This window comes from Gorilla gorilla, chromosome 14 (genome assembly GCF_029281585.2).
Source record: "Gorilla gorilla gorilla isolate KB3781 chromosome 14, NHGRI_mGorGor1-v2.1_pri, whole genome shotgun sequence".
Lineage (NCBI taxonomy): Eukaryota > Metazoa > Chordata > Mammalia > Primates > Hominidae > Gorilla > Gorilla gorilla.
The window spans coordinates 45,135,203-45,150,504 of NC_073238.2; the positions used below are offsets into that span (position 1 = coordinate 45,135,203).

The window sequence follows — 15,302 nt, forward strand, 5'->3', positions numbered from 1 at the left end:
GAGTAGGCTGAGGAGGAGGAGGAAGAGGAGGGGTTGGTCCCGCTGTCTCAGGGGTGGCAGAGGCAGAAGAAGGTCCACCTCTAAGTGGACACGCACAGTTCAAACCTGTGTTGTTCAAGGTCAACTGTACACGCCACCGAGACCAGAATGGGTGATGTGATATTTGTCAATGGCAACAACTCAATATTCTATCCTTTAGATGTTTTCTCACTCTGGTCACATTTAATGTGTTTAATTGATGCTATGTGGAAGCTTCTTCACGTTAGAGGATAAATAAGCCATTCCCTTTGATAGGAGCCTGGGGCTTTCCCTGCGAGGAGGGCACTTTGGGAGCAGCCTTCTCATTAGAGGGCAATTAGCCGGGCTCCCGCACCCCGTGCCCTGAGCGGGGCTCCTGAGTAGGCAGGGCAGACGCGCCATCTAGTGGCAGCTCTCAGGACGTCCACACGCCTGCTCCTGCGGGCTCCCGCGCCCTGGGGTGGCAGGCACCGGCATGCTAGAGGTTAACGAGGAGGTTCCCTCCTTCCAGCGTGGATGAGCCTTTCCGTGAGGGTGACCGGAAAGGCGCCTGGGCTGGTGACGGTGTCAAGTGTAGGCAAGAAATACGGCTGATCAAGAAGCGACTTGACCTCCCTCGCACAAGACTGAGTCCCTTTGCGGCAGGGGCCTTCCCCGCCGCGAACCCTACTTGGAACCTTGCGCCATGCGATGTCTCTCTAATTCTAGGCCACGGAAGCCCTGGGTCACCCTTTCAGCCTGGTTCTCTCCGGTGGTGCTGGCGTGTTTCTCCTGTCTGTTGGGGTCAGCTGCGTCCAACCTCGGCTCCTGCAGGATTGCCCGGGCAACCCAGAGGAGATGGGTGGGCGTGGAGGTCCTCCCTGGATGACCCTTCCCACCATTTCAACATCATTAGGAATTTAACAGGCTTTTGCAAGAAGGCCCGGGTACGCATCCCCCCATTTATAGTAGGATTTCCAGGACAAAATGTATTCCACTCTCTAAACAACAAGCAACACGTATACAACCCATTCATAAGGTAAAGATTCCCTTGCCAACACCTAGCTTCTCCTGCCCAAGCATGGCCTTGTCGTTCTCTTCCCCAGGTCAAGTTGAGGACCTAGCAGCTGGGAGTGCACATTTTCTAAGTTAAGAGTGGAAGAGTCCCAGCTTGGCTTAGATGGAGTCACATATAGGATTCAGATTTGCCTTGGCAGGTCTGATGGACCTTGGTGAGGGTCCGCCAGCAGCTGTGCACAGCAGCTGCCCAGGGCCATGCAGCAGGCATGGCACTCCCCTTCCAGGAAGGATTCCAGGCCCAGCTACAAGGAGCGTGGCTACTGACAGCTGTCCACTCACAGCTCGTCAGACTAAGCTTCAGCTTTCAAAAAGGACTGTGCCCTCCTTGGGCTGGCCCAGGCCCACATCAGAGCAAGGCAGTGGCCCAAAGGCCTGGCATTTCTGCACACCACGGGATTCCTCTCCTGGGTGGTCTGTGCTCCAGAGCTCCCTGTGGGGCTGGCTCACTTCTCCCCTGGCCCCTCCACAGGAGTTACTCAGCCATAGCCCCTCTGCACACATAACTCTATCTGGGAGCCTTTCCCGGAGGGTGCAACCTAACTGGTTGGCTCATCCTATAGAAGCCAGTGTCCTTGACTTTTTCAGGTGATGAACCTCTTTTGAGAGGATGCTGATAACTGTGAGCATCTTCCCAGGATTTGCACATGTCCAGTGTTAGAGTGCAGGTCCCCCAAGGCCATCCCGCGGGCCTTCACAGGGAGTCGGGTTGAGGACCTCTGACTGAAGGAGGTTGGGAGGAGGCGAAGTCGGGGAATGAGGAAGATGGGGCTGGGGGATAATAACAGGGCTTCTGGCACTGGAGAGGAGGGTTAATTCTCATTTCTGACTCACAGCACAGCCTCCCATGAGTTCATGGATTCTGTGGGAAAAACCAAAAAGCCAATTCCCTCAAGTGCTAATGTCAGGCCCTGCAGGCAGGTGGCCGGCGGTGGCCCCATATGGCTCTGGCACAATGAGGGCTTCAGAGAACAGAGCCGCCTCTGCCTGGGGAGTGCCAGTGGCATCAGCAGCAGGGGTGGTGCCCAGTCACCCATCTGGCAGAGGCTGGCTGGGCACCGTCTCCCCTGGGTAATGTGGTGCCCACCAAGCCCTGGAAGCAAGGCCTCCCAGCACCTTTGCAAGCAGCAGATATCATCTAGCAATGTCCAGCTGGATGGAAAGAAGATACAACAGCTGGAAAGCGGCATTTGCTGGCCTCCTGCAGAAAGTCTCTTTCCAAAATAATTGGCAAGGGTTTCAGGTGTTAGATGTTCTTCACTGACAGGTGGAGAAGGAGCTAACCAAACAAGATTGTGCAGGAATGAGAAGTCGTATTTAGGATGTATGATAGCAGACACACAGCACACACACACACACACACACACACACACACACACACACCAGGGGCTGTTTTCAGCACTCACTTATATTAACTGACTTAATCCACATACAGCCTCATGTGCTAGCTCCTATTATTATCTCATTTTACTCACAAAAAAACTGATGCACAGAAAGGTTTAGCAACCTGCTAAAGTCACGCAGCTGAAAAGTGGCAGAGCTGGGATCTGAGCCAGGAAGCAAGGCACAAGGTCTGTGCTCTTCATCTCCTTCTATGCTGGCTCTATGCTTGCTAGCAGCTGTGAACTTGGACCTTGGGGTGGGAGGGCTCTGCGTTCATTCCCAGCCCCCCTTGTTACTGGCTGTGTAATTTCAGGTCGGTTTCATTCTTGTCTTTGACTCAGTTTCCTCAACTGAGTGTAAAATGATAGTGATCCTACCTCATAAAGATGTGTGAGGCTTAAATGAGCTAATTATGTAAAAGATTTTTGCTGCCACACAGAAAAATGCTCAGTCTGACATTGAATATATGTGAAATTTTTGGATCTGCACCACCCACAGAACTCAGAGTAGGTTCTTTAAATAAACTTCTGCCCCAGACTCCCAGGCCAGCCCAGCCACTGAAGGCACCAAGACAGGAGCCCTGTGTCCACTCCAGCCCTGAGGCTCAGGAAGCCAGGCAAGAGCATTTCCTGGTGGATTCCTGGCTGGGCCCAGCCTGGGGCCTCTCAGTGCTCCTGGTAGCCTTGCACTTTCTATCTTCAAGGGAAGCTTGAGTGCTGGAAGCCTGCCCGCCCCTGCACATTCCTACCAGCGCCTGAAATCAATGATGCCCTTGTTCTCCTTGGAGGCGTTGGATGTGTGGGAGAAGGTTGAGGGCACACTGTCATCCCACCAAGCTGTCTGGAAAGCTGGAGGGAGCATGAAAGGCTGGGGAGCACCCAGTCCTGCATAGGTACCTCCTGCTTCAAATCAGCCAGATCCAGGGACTCACACCGTGGCATCAATGTGAGGAGCACTATAAGAGGATACCCTTCTAGTGGGTTTCAAAGCACCTGATTAATACAAATGTAATCAACACGAAGCTTTTCTACTACATATTCTTTGTGTAAAGCCATATGCACTCACATTCAGAAATACTAAAGATCAGGTCTAGAAAAATATTCCTACAGGCAGAAAGAAGAGAGAGTCCAGTTCTAAACACAGGGAAGGGTTGAAGAAGCACAGTGGGTGAGGGAGAGCCCATGTGGGTGGGAGCGGATGAGGGCACAGGTGGACATTGTTTTAAAATTTGGTAGTGGCAAATTGGAAGCACAATGTAATTTCACTTACAATTTGCCTTCCATCAAATAGGATCCCCAAATACCCAGAGGCCTTAAATGGAGGCTTTTCTTTAACGATCTCAAATTTTTAACTTTTGCTAGGTATGGTGGTTCACGCCTATAATCCCAGCACTTTGGGAGACTGAGGCGGGCGGATCACCTCAGGCCAGGAGTTCGAGACCAGTCTGGCCAACATGGTGAAACTCTGTCTCTTCCAAAAATACAAAAACTAGCCGGGCGTGGTGGATCGAGCCTGTAATTCTAACTACTCGGGAGGCTGAGGCAGGAGAATAGCTTGAATCCGGGAGGCGGAGGTTGTGGTGAGCCAGATGGCACCACTGCAATTCAGCCTGGGCTGCAGAGTGAGACTCCATCTCAAAATATATATATATATATATATATATTTTTTTTTAAACTTCCACTTCTCATTTCAGAATTCATGAATCTTGTCTCCTTAATGTTTTTCTGTCATGGCACGGTATTAAGAGTTTGTCTTCAGAGTATGGTCTCATCATCCAAATCAACTCTATAAGCCACAGATTCCCCCATTCACATTTTAGCTGGAGGCATGGCTACTTCTAAGGACTAAAAATAGTCACGTTGTCCTGACTTCCTTTTCCTCTTGGCAGAATCAGAGCCTGAGTCATGTATGGTCTTTCACGGAAGAACATGCCTTTGCACTACAAGTGGTATTTTTTCTCTCAAAAAATAAATTTGTATAAATATATTTTTTCTAACAAATGCTATTATAAATGCACCAGGAAAATTTATTTTCAAAAACTGCCCTAAAGCTAACACTTTAAAATTGTATTCTTGTTTGTTTTTACTCAATAAATATTAAGTGCTTATCATATGCCATGCACTAGTCTAGTTGCTTTTCTGGACCTTTGATTTTAGAACAAGCACTTTTTTTTTCTTTTCCTGAGAGCTGAAGTCTCACTATATTGTCCAGGCTGGACTTGGATTCCTGGGCTCAAGTGATCCTCCTGCCTCAGCCTCCTAAGTAGCTGCGAACACAGGTGCGCACCACTGCACCTAGCTAGAACAAACACATCTTTCAAAGGAGCAAACTAGTTTCAGAGTGTTAAGGTGGAAAGTGGCTGGCTAGAGGAGTGGGGCTGGAGGTGTTTCCAGAGACAGACTCGCTGGGGAGGCCTTTCAGAGCAGATGAGAGTTGAGCCGTGAATGCCCAGGCAGGGCCAGCCACATAAATGTAGAGTAGTAAAGTAGTTTAGGCAGCAGTGCAGCAAGTGCAAAGGCACTGGGGTAGGGATACACTGAGTGAGCCCAAGGAATAGAGGGTGGCTGTGGCTGGGGCAGAGTGAGGAAATACCATTAAAGAGATTAGCAGGCCAAGTAAGGCGGGGCTCTGGGTGCCAGAATGAGCCGAAAGGTTTCATTGTAAATGCCCTGCAGAGCTTTTAAAAGTTTTTAAGCTAGGAAGTAACTTGCTCTGATTTGTGCTTTATAGAGCTCCTTTGCTGTCAAGGAGTTGCTGCAAAACAGTATGCGGAAAATGGAACAGTGAGGAGGGGTGTAGCTGAAACGAGACTGGCCATGAGTTGGTAAGTATTACAGTTGGGTATCTGGGTATATTTTGTGTATGCTTGAAAATTCTTAGAACAAAAGTTTCAAAAGAACTCTTTTTTTTTTTTTTTTTTTGAGATTGAGTCTCGCTCTATTGCCCAGGCTGGAGTGCAGTGGTGCGATCTCAGCTCACTGCAATCTCCACCTCCCAGGTTCAAGGAATACGCCTGCCTCAGCCTCCCAAGTAGCTGGGATTACAGGCACGCACCACCACACCTGGCTAATTTTTGTTTTTTGTATTTTTAGTAGAGATGGGATTTCACCATGTAGGCCAGGCTGGTTTTGAACTTCTGACCTCAAGCGATCCTCCTTCCACAGCTTCCCAAAGTGCTGAGATTACAGGCGTGATCCACCATGACTGGCTTCAAAATAACTTTTTATACTGCAAAGGAAACAAATGGAAACAGAACCCTTTAAACGGCACACAAACAAAATAAAATGATAGCCAAACACTCTCTTTTGCTGCTCTGTGGAGAACAGATCATGGAAGGATGGGTGGGAGGAGGACATTCAGCTAGAAGGATTTTGCAATAGTTCAGGCAACACATGGCAGGAGCTTGGTCTGGGGGTAGCAGAGTCCATGAAGTAGGTGTGGGATGGTTTGGAGATGAAGCCAGTTGGACCTGCTGATGGACTGTGTGTTGGGGTGTTGGAGCCTGGGGGTGGGAGAGGGGATTGACACAAGTGACCAAAGGCAAGTTATCATCTCCAAACGTGCCTTTTGCCACTAGATGGGACTGTCATCTACTGAACCACATTAACTAGCTTGATTAGCCGGAGAAAAGGTATTAATCATGTTTTTCATTTTTTGATGCTTTGACATCTTGGGTGTCGAACATGGAAATGTCACATGATGGGAGGGCCCTTGAGTCATCCCTCCAAGGAGAACTGCATGACCTAAAATATTCATATTGAACTTTGCATGAGTGAGAAATAAACTTTCAGTGGCTTAATTTAAGCTTCTGAGGTGTGGGGGTTATAGATTCCAGCAATTGGCCTATTCTGACTGATGCAACTGCCTGCTCCAAGTGGACAGAAATCTCATGGATAATTGAAATAATAAGTAATTCCCAAATGATAGTTTAGCCGGTTAATGAGAAGCAAATTACTCCTTCTGCCCACTGTATGATAAGGGTTGTTAATGAATATCAAAATGACCAGAAGACTGGGAACAAAAGGGGGGAGGAGAAATGAAGGGCCTTGAAAAATGTGTTTACTGACCAGCCAAGCCCTGAGAACATCACTTAGCCACTCTATAGAGCGAGCTGAGGATAAGAAAATAAACTTTAACATAGTGAGTCCTGAATCAGTTATTCATTCATTCTTTTTTTTGAGACAGAGTCTTGCTCTGTCGCCCAGGCTGGAGTGCAGTGGCATGATGTCAGCTCACTGCAACCTTTGCCTCCTGCGTTCAAGCGATTCTCTTGCCTCAGCCTCCCTAGTAGCTGGGATTACAGGCGCATGCCACCAAGCCCGGCTAATTTTTGTATTTTTAGTAGAGAAGAGATTTCCCCATGTCGGCCAGTCTGGTCTCAAACTTCTGACCTCAGGTGATCCACCCGTTTCAGCCTCCCGAAGTGCTGGGATTACAGGCGTAAGCCACTGCACCCAGCCTCATTCATTCAATAAGCATGTAGTGAACACCTACTGTGTGCCAGGCACTGTGCTAGATGCTGGATATACTGTGGAAAATAAATTTTACATGGTACCTGTCCTGAAAGAAATTATAATCTAGTTGTGGAGATAGAGACAAAAATGAATGAATGAAACAGTAAGTGAAACAACTGTAAGTTGGATCAGGGGCTATGAAGGAGTCAGACTAAGGCTTGAGACAGCACAACCAAGGGAGATTGACTTTAATGGGGAGCAGGGGACTAAGGGAAGAGAAAGTGCAGGCTACAGGCATAGGCAGCGTAGAGACCAGGAATGGGAGAGCGAGTGGCAGGTGGAGAAGGGAGCATGAGGCATTCTGGGCAGCGGGACAGCATGTGCAAAGGCCCTGAGGCTCTAAGGCTGTACACATTTGAGCAGCTGATTAAAGACCAGTAGGACAGAAGGAGGAGGTGAGGGAAAGTGGCATAAAATTAGGTGGAGAAAAAGACAGAGGTGGATCACACAGCGCCTGGGGCACAGTGAGAATGTTGACTTTTATTCTCATTTCAGTCTCCCTGCTTCCTGGCCTTTCTATTTAAAAGCACCCATCTTCACCTTCTCCCAAAGTCTCTGGAAGTTTTACAGACAGCATCTTTCTAGCCTCGCCCTGCGTCTCTTTCTAGTCATTTGACTGAGGCTGAACAAAGCCCAGATGGGAGTTTCATTCCCTTCACCTCCCCCAACTCCCAGCGGAGGGAGGCTGGCCCCAGACACAGGACACAGCTTCCTGACCCTGCAGGCAGGAGCCTGGCTTGTTGGTGAGTGGGCCTCCTCATTGCTGCTGGAGTTTTCCATCCTCATTCCACAACAAGCCAAGTCAGCAAGTTGCTGCCAGGAACCTTCACACCTTGTGCTTTGGGATCTGAGGGGAAACACACACACACCAGCACCACCCTCCCTGAGCCCGGGAATGAAGCCAGCATCAGCGGAGAGCAACCTACTGAGGAAAATGATGGAGTAATTCCCTGGGCACACTTCAGGCATGGTGCCAGGTAACAGGCCCTGCCAGGGGGTGACAGAGGTGGTACCATGGCATGTCTGGGGCCTGCCCCGAGACACCAGCTGGCAGCAGCCACACTCTGTCCTTAGCAGCACTCGCAGCAGTCCAACACTTTGGTTGTCACGCAAGACACGCTGTTTCTGACAGGAGGCCGCAGCCGGGTAACACGGGCAGATGCAGAGGGCACTGTCCTGCGGCGCTTTTTTGAAAGCACGCCATTTTTCTTCCCTACCCAATTAACTTTCCAGAGACCCATCCCGAAGGACTGGATTCATCACTAGAACCAACAAGATGAGGATTTGTAGAGCCGGCTGCCGCGCCGCCGAGGCTCCTAGTGGGTTATCTGCGTGGCTTGCCTGACCTCAGCAGAAATCCACAGCGCAGGGCCCAGAGCTGTGTGAGCACCTGCAATTGAAGAATTCACAATTACAAGTCGTGTGTCTAAATTGGCAGACTTTCAAGAAAGTCCCACCAATCTTCAAGCATACAGCCACCAAGGGCCACGTAAAATGTTTGTGGCTTTAATATACAGTTTCATTTGCTTGAATATCATCAGCTTGGGTGCAGATAATCAAAGAATGGCTCAGGATGGAGAATTTAATACGAGAATTCGGCCAGGGCTGCCAAGCCATATATGTGCTAATGTTGCAATTTCAACCTTGGACTTAAGGTCAAGATTAATTTAGTGAAAAATATTATTTCACGATGTAACAGACACCTTCTGAGTTGGAGAGCCGAGGAATTCCGGAGGATGGATGAGGCATGGGTGTGTCTAGAGACCTCATGGCAAAAGTGGCTGCATTGCCCCCCTCAAATGTTAGTTAATATTTGGGCACATTTGAGAGATAACAACATAGGCAGATTTTTCTTTAACTTTTTATTATGGAAAATCAACCATACGCTATATTAGAAAGAACAGTATAGGAAGTGGAAAACTTTTTCTTTACAGGGCCAGATAGTAAATAATTTTGGTTTCCCAGGCCATATGTTCTCCGCCTCAACTATACAGCTCTATTGTCACACAAAAGCAGCTATCGATAGTGTATAAATGAATGAATAGTGATGTCTTCTAATAAAACTTTATTTGTGGATGCTGACATTTGAATTTCACAAAATTTTTACATGTTATTAATAGTCTTCTTTTTTCCTAACGTTTGTACCATTTAAACATATAAAAATCTTTCTTAGTTCCCAACCCTTGCAAAAACAGCTGGTGGGCTAGAGTTGGCCCGCAGGTCACAGTCTGCCCAGCCCGGAAGTACATAGAAGGACCCCCATCCCCAACACCAGGTTTCAACAAAAGTCAGCTCATGGCCAATCTTGTTTCATCTATTCTCCTATCCTTTTTTCCTCTCCTTGGATTCTTTGAGGCAAATCCTCATCAACAAATTATTTCATCCATATTCATATTTCAGTACTTATCTCTAAAAGAGGATTCAAATTTTAAACAAAAAAGTACAATATCATGATCACATCTAAAAATTTTAACAATTCCATAATATCATCAAATATCCAATCAATATTCAGTTTTTCCAATTGTCTTATAAATGTTTATTATTATATATTTTAGATTTTTCCCCCATTCAATTTATTTGTTTGAATCAAGATCTAAATAAGATCAATATGTTGCAAATATATTGCAATTGCTTGATAGATCTCTTAAGTCTTTGTTGTTGTTGCTGTTGTTGAGACAAGGTCTCACTCTGTCCCCAAGGCTGTAATACAGGGGGCCAGATCATGGCTCACTACAGCCTGACCTCCTTGGGCTCAGATGATCCTCCCACCTCAACCTCCCATGTAGCCTGGATTACAGGTGTGCACCACCATGCTTGGCTAATTTTTATATTTTTTTGTAGAGATGGGATTTCACCGTGTTGCTCAGGCTGGTCTTGAACTCCTAGGCTCAAGTGATTGGACCTCCTCGGTCTCCCAAACCACTGGGATTACAGGCATGCATCACCATGCCCAGCTTCCTAAGTCTCTTTTAATCTGTGAGTTTCCTTTCCCACCCGCACCTCTTTTGTACACATTATTTGTTGAAGAAATTGTGTGGTTTGTTCTGTAGGATTTCCTGGAGTCTGGGTTTTGCTGATTGCATCTCTGTGCTGTTATTGGATGTGTTGCTTTGTCCTCTGTATTTTCTACAATACAACAGTATTTTCTGCCAAATGGAAGTTAGAGCTAAATGTTTGATGGCATTCGGGTCTTATTGTTGTCTTGTTTTTAGGTAAGATTACTTTACAGGTGGAACTGTGTTCTCCCATCAGAAAGCACACATGTGGTTGCTTCTCTTTTTCTGATGCTAGCAGCCATTGATAATTATGGCCTAGATTCATTACTTAAAAAATTAATAGACTTCATTTTTAAATCAGTTTTGAATTTATAAAAAAGTGAGCAGATAGTACAGAGTTCCAATATACTCCCTTTCATACACAGTTTCATCTATAGTTAACATTTTGCATTAGTGTGATATATTTGTTGCAGTTGATGAACCAATGTTGATCCATTCCTATTAACTAAAGTCCATTGTTTACATTAGGGCTTACTGTTTTATACGGTTCTACAGTTCACAAATGCGTAGTGACATGTTTCTACCATGAAAGTATCACACGGGAATAGTTTCACTGCCCTAAGAATCTCCTGTGCTCCACCCGTTCATCCATCCTTGCACCTAAACCCCTGGCAACCACTGGGCTTTTTACTATACCTATAGTTTAGCCTTTTGCAGAACATCATATGGTTGGAATCATACTGTAAGCAGTCTTTTCAGATTTATTTCTTTCACTTAGCAATGTGCATTTACGATTCCTCCATGTCCTTTTGTAGCTTGACAGCCCACAGTTCTTTTCAGCACTGAAAAATGTTTCATTGTATGGATGTGCCACAGTTTGTTCCTCAGTTCACTGAGTGAAGAACATCTCGGTTAGTTCCAGTTTTCGGCAACTATGAATAAAACCTCTATAAACATTTATATGCAGATTTCTATGTGGACATAACTTTTCAGCTTAAATAGGTAAATATTAAGGAGCATCATTGTTGGATTGTTTGGTTAGAATATGTTTAGCTTTTTAGAAACTACCAAACTATTTTTCAAAGTGGCTGTACCATTTTGCATTCCTACCAGCAATGAATAAGAATTCCTTCTATCCCACATCCTTGACAACATTTGGTATTACCAGTTTTTTGGGATTTGGGCCATTCTGATAGATGTATAATGATGTGCCATTGTTGTTTTAATTTGTATTTACTTCACGACTTAAGATATCAATGGAATGTCTTTTTTATATGCTTATTTGCTATCTAAGTGTTTTCTTTAGTGAGGTTTCTGTTCAGATGAAATTGAATTTTTTTCATTGTTGAGTCCTAAAACTTCTTTGTATATTTTAGATATAAGCCCTTTGTTAAATATGCACTTGACAATATTTTCTCCCAGTCTGTGGCTTTGTCTGTTCATTCTCTTAATAGTGCATTTTACAGAGCAGAAGTTTTTAATTTTAATAAAGTCCACCTTCCCAAATTTTCCTCTCACGGATCATGCATTTGATTTTGCATCTAAAACATTATCACCCAATGCAAGGTGACCCGTATTTTCTCTTATATTGTCTTCTAAGAGTTTTATAATTTTGCATTTTACAGTTAAGCCTATAATCCATTTTGAGTTAGCTTTTGTGGAAGGTGTAATGTCTGTATCTAGAATTGTTCTTTTGCATGTAGATGCCCAGTCGTTCCCGCAATATTTGTTGAAAAGCTTATCCTTTCTCCACTGAATTGCCTTTGTTTCCCTGTCAAAGATCGATTAATTGACTACATTTGTGTGGGTCTGTTTCTGTTCTGCTCCACTGATCTATTTGTCTATTCGCTCATCAATATCACTCTGTCCTGATTACTGTAGCTTTGTGGTAAGTATTGAAGTCAGGTAATGTCAGTCCTCTGGCTATGCTCTTTTTCAGTATTTTGTTGGCTTTTTTGGGTCTTTCACCTTTCCATGAAAACTGTAAAATTCAGCTTTTTGATAGCCACACAAAAACTTGTTGGAATTTTAATTGGGATTGCATTGATTCTATAGATGAAGTTGGGGGATATTGGCATCTTAATAATATTGAGTTTCCTTATCAGTAAACATGGGATATCACTCCATTTATTAAGATCTTTGATTGTTTTCATTAAAGTTGTATCGTTTTCCACATATAGATTCTATACATGTTTTGTTTGATTTATATCAAAGTATTTCATTTTTTGGTGTTAATGAAGATGACATTATATTTTTTAATTTTAAATTCCAATTGCTAATTGCTGGTTTAGATCCATTCATTTTTTAGGACTTGCATAATGGTGATATTCTAATTCTCTTCTTCCTTCTCCATTTATTAGCTGATATGTTCTATTAAAAAATCGCTCTCATCAACTCTTCAATTATCCAGAGATAGAGATCATTTAGGAAAGAAAGGAAAAATGCTTGATATTTCCCCTTGATTTTCTAGTTTTTTGAAAGTATTGAATTGGTTCTTCAACATCTCCAAAGTTGACCAATAAGTTTGTTTATTTTTTAGTATCATTATAAAAAAATTAGACACATTTCAATCTCTTGCATTTAGGATTCTTGCTGGTGCTCAGACTGACTCTTTGATGGTGGGAGCATTTTCCGTTGACATCTGACGTGACTTTGATAGTTTCTTTATTTCCTTAAGTTCATGCTTGTCTTACGCATGTTCTTCCCCAGACCTGATACCAGTCATTTCTCCAAGGAGCCTCCATTCCCTTTAGTAGGAAATGTTGTTTAGAAGCCACTAAGGTATACATTTTTGTCTTTTCAGTGGTCAGAGGTAAGAATTAAAATCCATTTTATTTTTTAGGATAAATTATATCTTGAGTTTACAATGATAAGTCACTTTAGAAATATGCGGAATCTCATTGGTTTTGTAAGTTTTTTTCTTTCTTCCATGCTGAAATTGCTTTATCTCCCAATACACATACAAACCAATGTTATTACCAACAATATCTTTACTGAAAACAGTTTAGATTTTCAAGATTTTTTGTCTAGTCCTTGTCCTTAGAGTATATTCCTCAAGAAACATACAATGCAATAATGGAATAATTGTGTTTTAAATTTACCTGGTATAGTTCTGTGTGGTTATAACATCTAGAAGATATGGAGCTAATTTTATTTGTTTCATTTGGTTTTGATTTTAGGAACTGCTTTTTTTCAAATTAAGGTTTTAAAAAATAGTTACATACATTTGTTACACACGTTTCATATTTTTGCCAGTTTATCTTTGGAATGAATTTCTAGAAGTGGGATTGCTTCTTCAAGGGCAAATGTATATGTAATCTTGCCGGATACTGCCATATTTCCCTCTGCCGCAGTTGTACCATTTCACCTTTTACCAGCAGTGCCTGATGTCCCATTCTGAAGGTTTTTCCCTTATGTTTGTAGAGTGTGTTAGGGACTCATTAGGATTTTTTTTAAAACATATCTCACTTTTCCTGGCAACAGTTCTAGGAATTAGGTAATGTTCTCACCCTGACTTTATAGATGGGGAAATTGAGTCTCAAAAGAGCTGAAGTGTCCTGCACAGAATAGGAAACAAGCTGATTACAGTCCCGATTCCTCGCTTAGCCACAGCGGATCCTTAGGCAAGACACAGAGTCCTATGTCTTCCTCTAGCATGGCTGTGGGCCTTCCAGTTTTGTTTTCATTTTTCCAGCTGGATTTGCCTCTCCCACAGAGTCTGAGATGGAGGAGTCCCTTGGCTATTTGATTCTTACTTATTTAACACATGGCACTAGGCGAGAGGCATATGGCAGTGAGGATGATGTTTGCGCAGTCCTGGCTGAGCTGATCTGGAGTGTTGGTCTAGAGGGAGTTTCAGTACTTAGACGTTTCCACTGGGGTCTAGTGTCAGGGTTGGGGAGTGGAGGTGCTGGGAAAACAACCGTGGGGGGAGCTTGAAAGAGGAAGAGAGGTCAGAAGAGGTTTCCTGGAGGAAGTGACAGCTAAGCTGAGTCCTGAGTCCTAAGGGTGAGTAAGATTTAGACACACCAAGAGGGAGGACAGGGGAAAAGAAGAACCTGGACAGAAACAGGCTCAAAAATCAGGAGGCAAAAGAGAGGGCATGGGGCATTGAAGAAATTGAAGGAATGTCTGAAGGACTATGGATTTTAGTCTGTGTGATTGTAGCAGACCAAATTGCAGATGGCTTCCTTAGAAGTATGACACCAGTCTCTGGGGAACCAGCTTTTGGAAATCAAAACCTGTGACATGATGGTGAATATCTTAGGTCCTACCACTTTCTGTGCATGGGGTTATATGCCAGAATGCCTCTGACATACAGCAGAAATGGTCTTTTCTTCACATCTTGTCATCCCCCAGTCTGGTGCAACACACTATAGACCACCGACATTTACAAGTGACTGGTGCACTAGGAAATTCTGAATGCTTGCCTACCAATTAAGGCAACATAAAAATACGCAGATTAGTGATTTGATTATTGGAAACTAAACTTAGGGCCTGTATCTGAAAAGAGAGAGGAAGAAAGAAATGCGCTCAAGAATCCGAATTTGCATTTGTTTACTACAACAAAAAGTGGGCTGATGAGTTCATGGACTGATAATTACACTGCACCTTGATCAACATGTTCTCAGTGGGCAACAACAAAAAAAATAAAGATCTTTGTCCCAAGATCCCATATATCCTGGGCTTGGCTGATAGGGGTTAATCAAATTAGTGAGCAAGATATATGAGCAGAGAGACCTGAGTGAGCATCTTTGATTTTGTACAAGTGAACCATGAAAAGAAAACTTCTGGGACCCATTCCGTCTCAATCTCATTAGGAACTAAGCCTGTCCCCCAGGGGCTGTCTCAGCCTGACCACGCCAATTGGTCCACGGAGGAGTGTGCGTAGTTAGGCACATGCAAGCAGACTTGACTCAAACTTTGTGATAAACGACTTTTTTTTTGTTTTGTTTTGAGACAGAGTATCGCTCTGTCGCCCAGGCTGGAGTGCAGTGGTGTGATCTTGGCTCACTGCAACCTCTGCCTCTTGGGTTCAAGCAATTCTCTGCCTCAGCCTCCCAAGTAGCTGGGATTACAGGCGCCTGCCACCACCTCCAGCTAATTTTTGTATTTTTACTAGAGGCGGGGTTTCACCATCTTGGCCAGGCTGGTCTTAAACTCCTGACTTTGTGATCCACTTGCCTCAGCCTCCCAAAGTGCTGGGACTACAGGTGTGAGCCATGCACCCGGCCTGTGATAAGTGACTTTCTAAACACCGGAATCCTGTGTTATTTGATGGTCTGTCCTACTGAAGCCTTTTTCCTAAGGTTTCTCATGTGTAGAGCAAAGCGTT

The 15,302-nt window shown here is 44.3% G+C and overlaps 1 long non-coding RNA gene across 1 annotated transcript; it reads left to right on the plus strand.

Moving 5' to 3' along the window:
• The first annotated feature begins 501 nt into the window (after positions 1-501).
• On the plus strand, positions 502-11,473 carry LOC134756968 (uncharacterized). Its single transcript, XR_010130518.1, has 3 exons — positions 502-1,036; positions 5,188-5,281; positions 7,467-11,473. It is a non-coding gene; the product is annotated as an uncharacterized lncRNA (long non-coding RNA).
• The last annotated feature ends 3,829 nt before the right edge of the window (positions 11,474-15,302 follow it).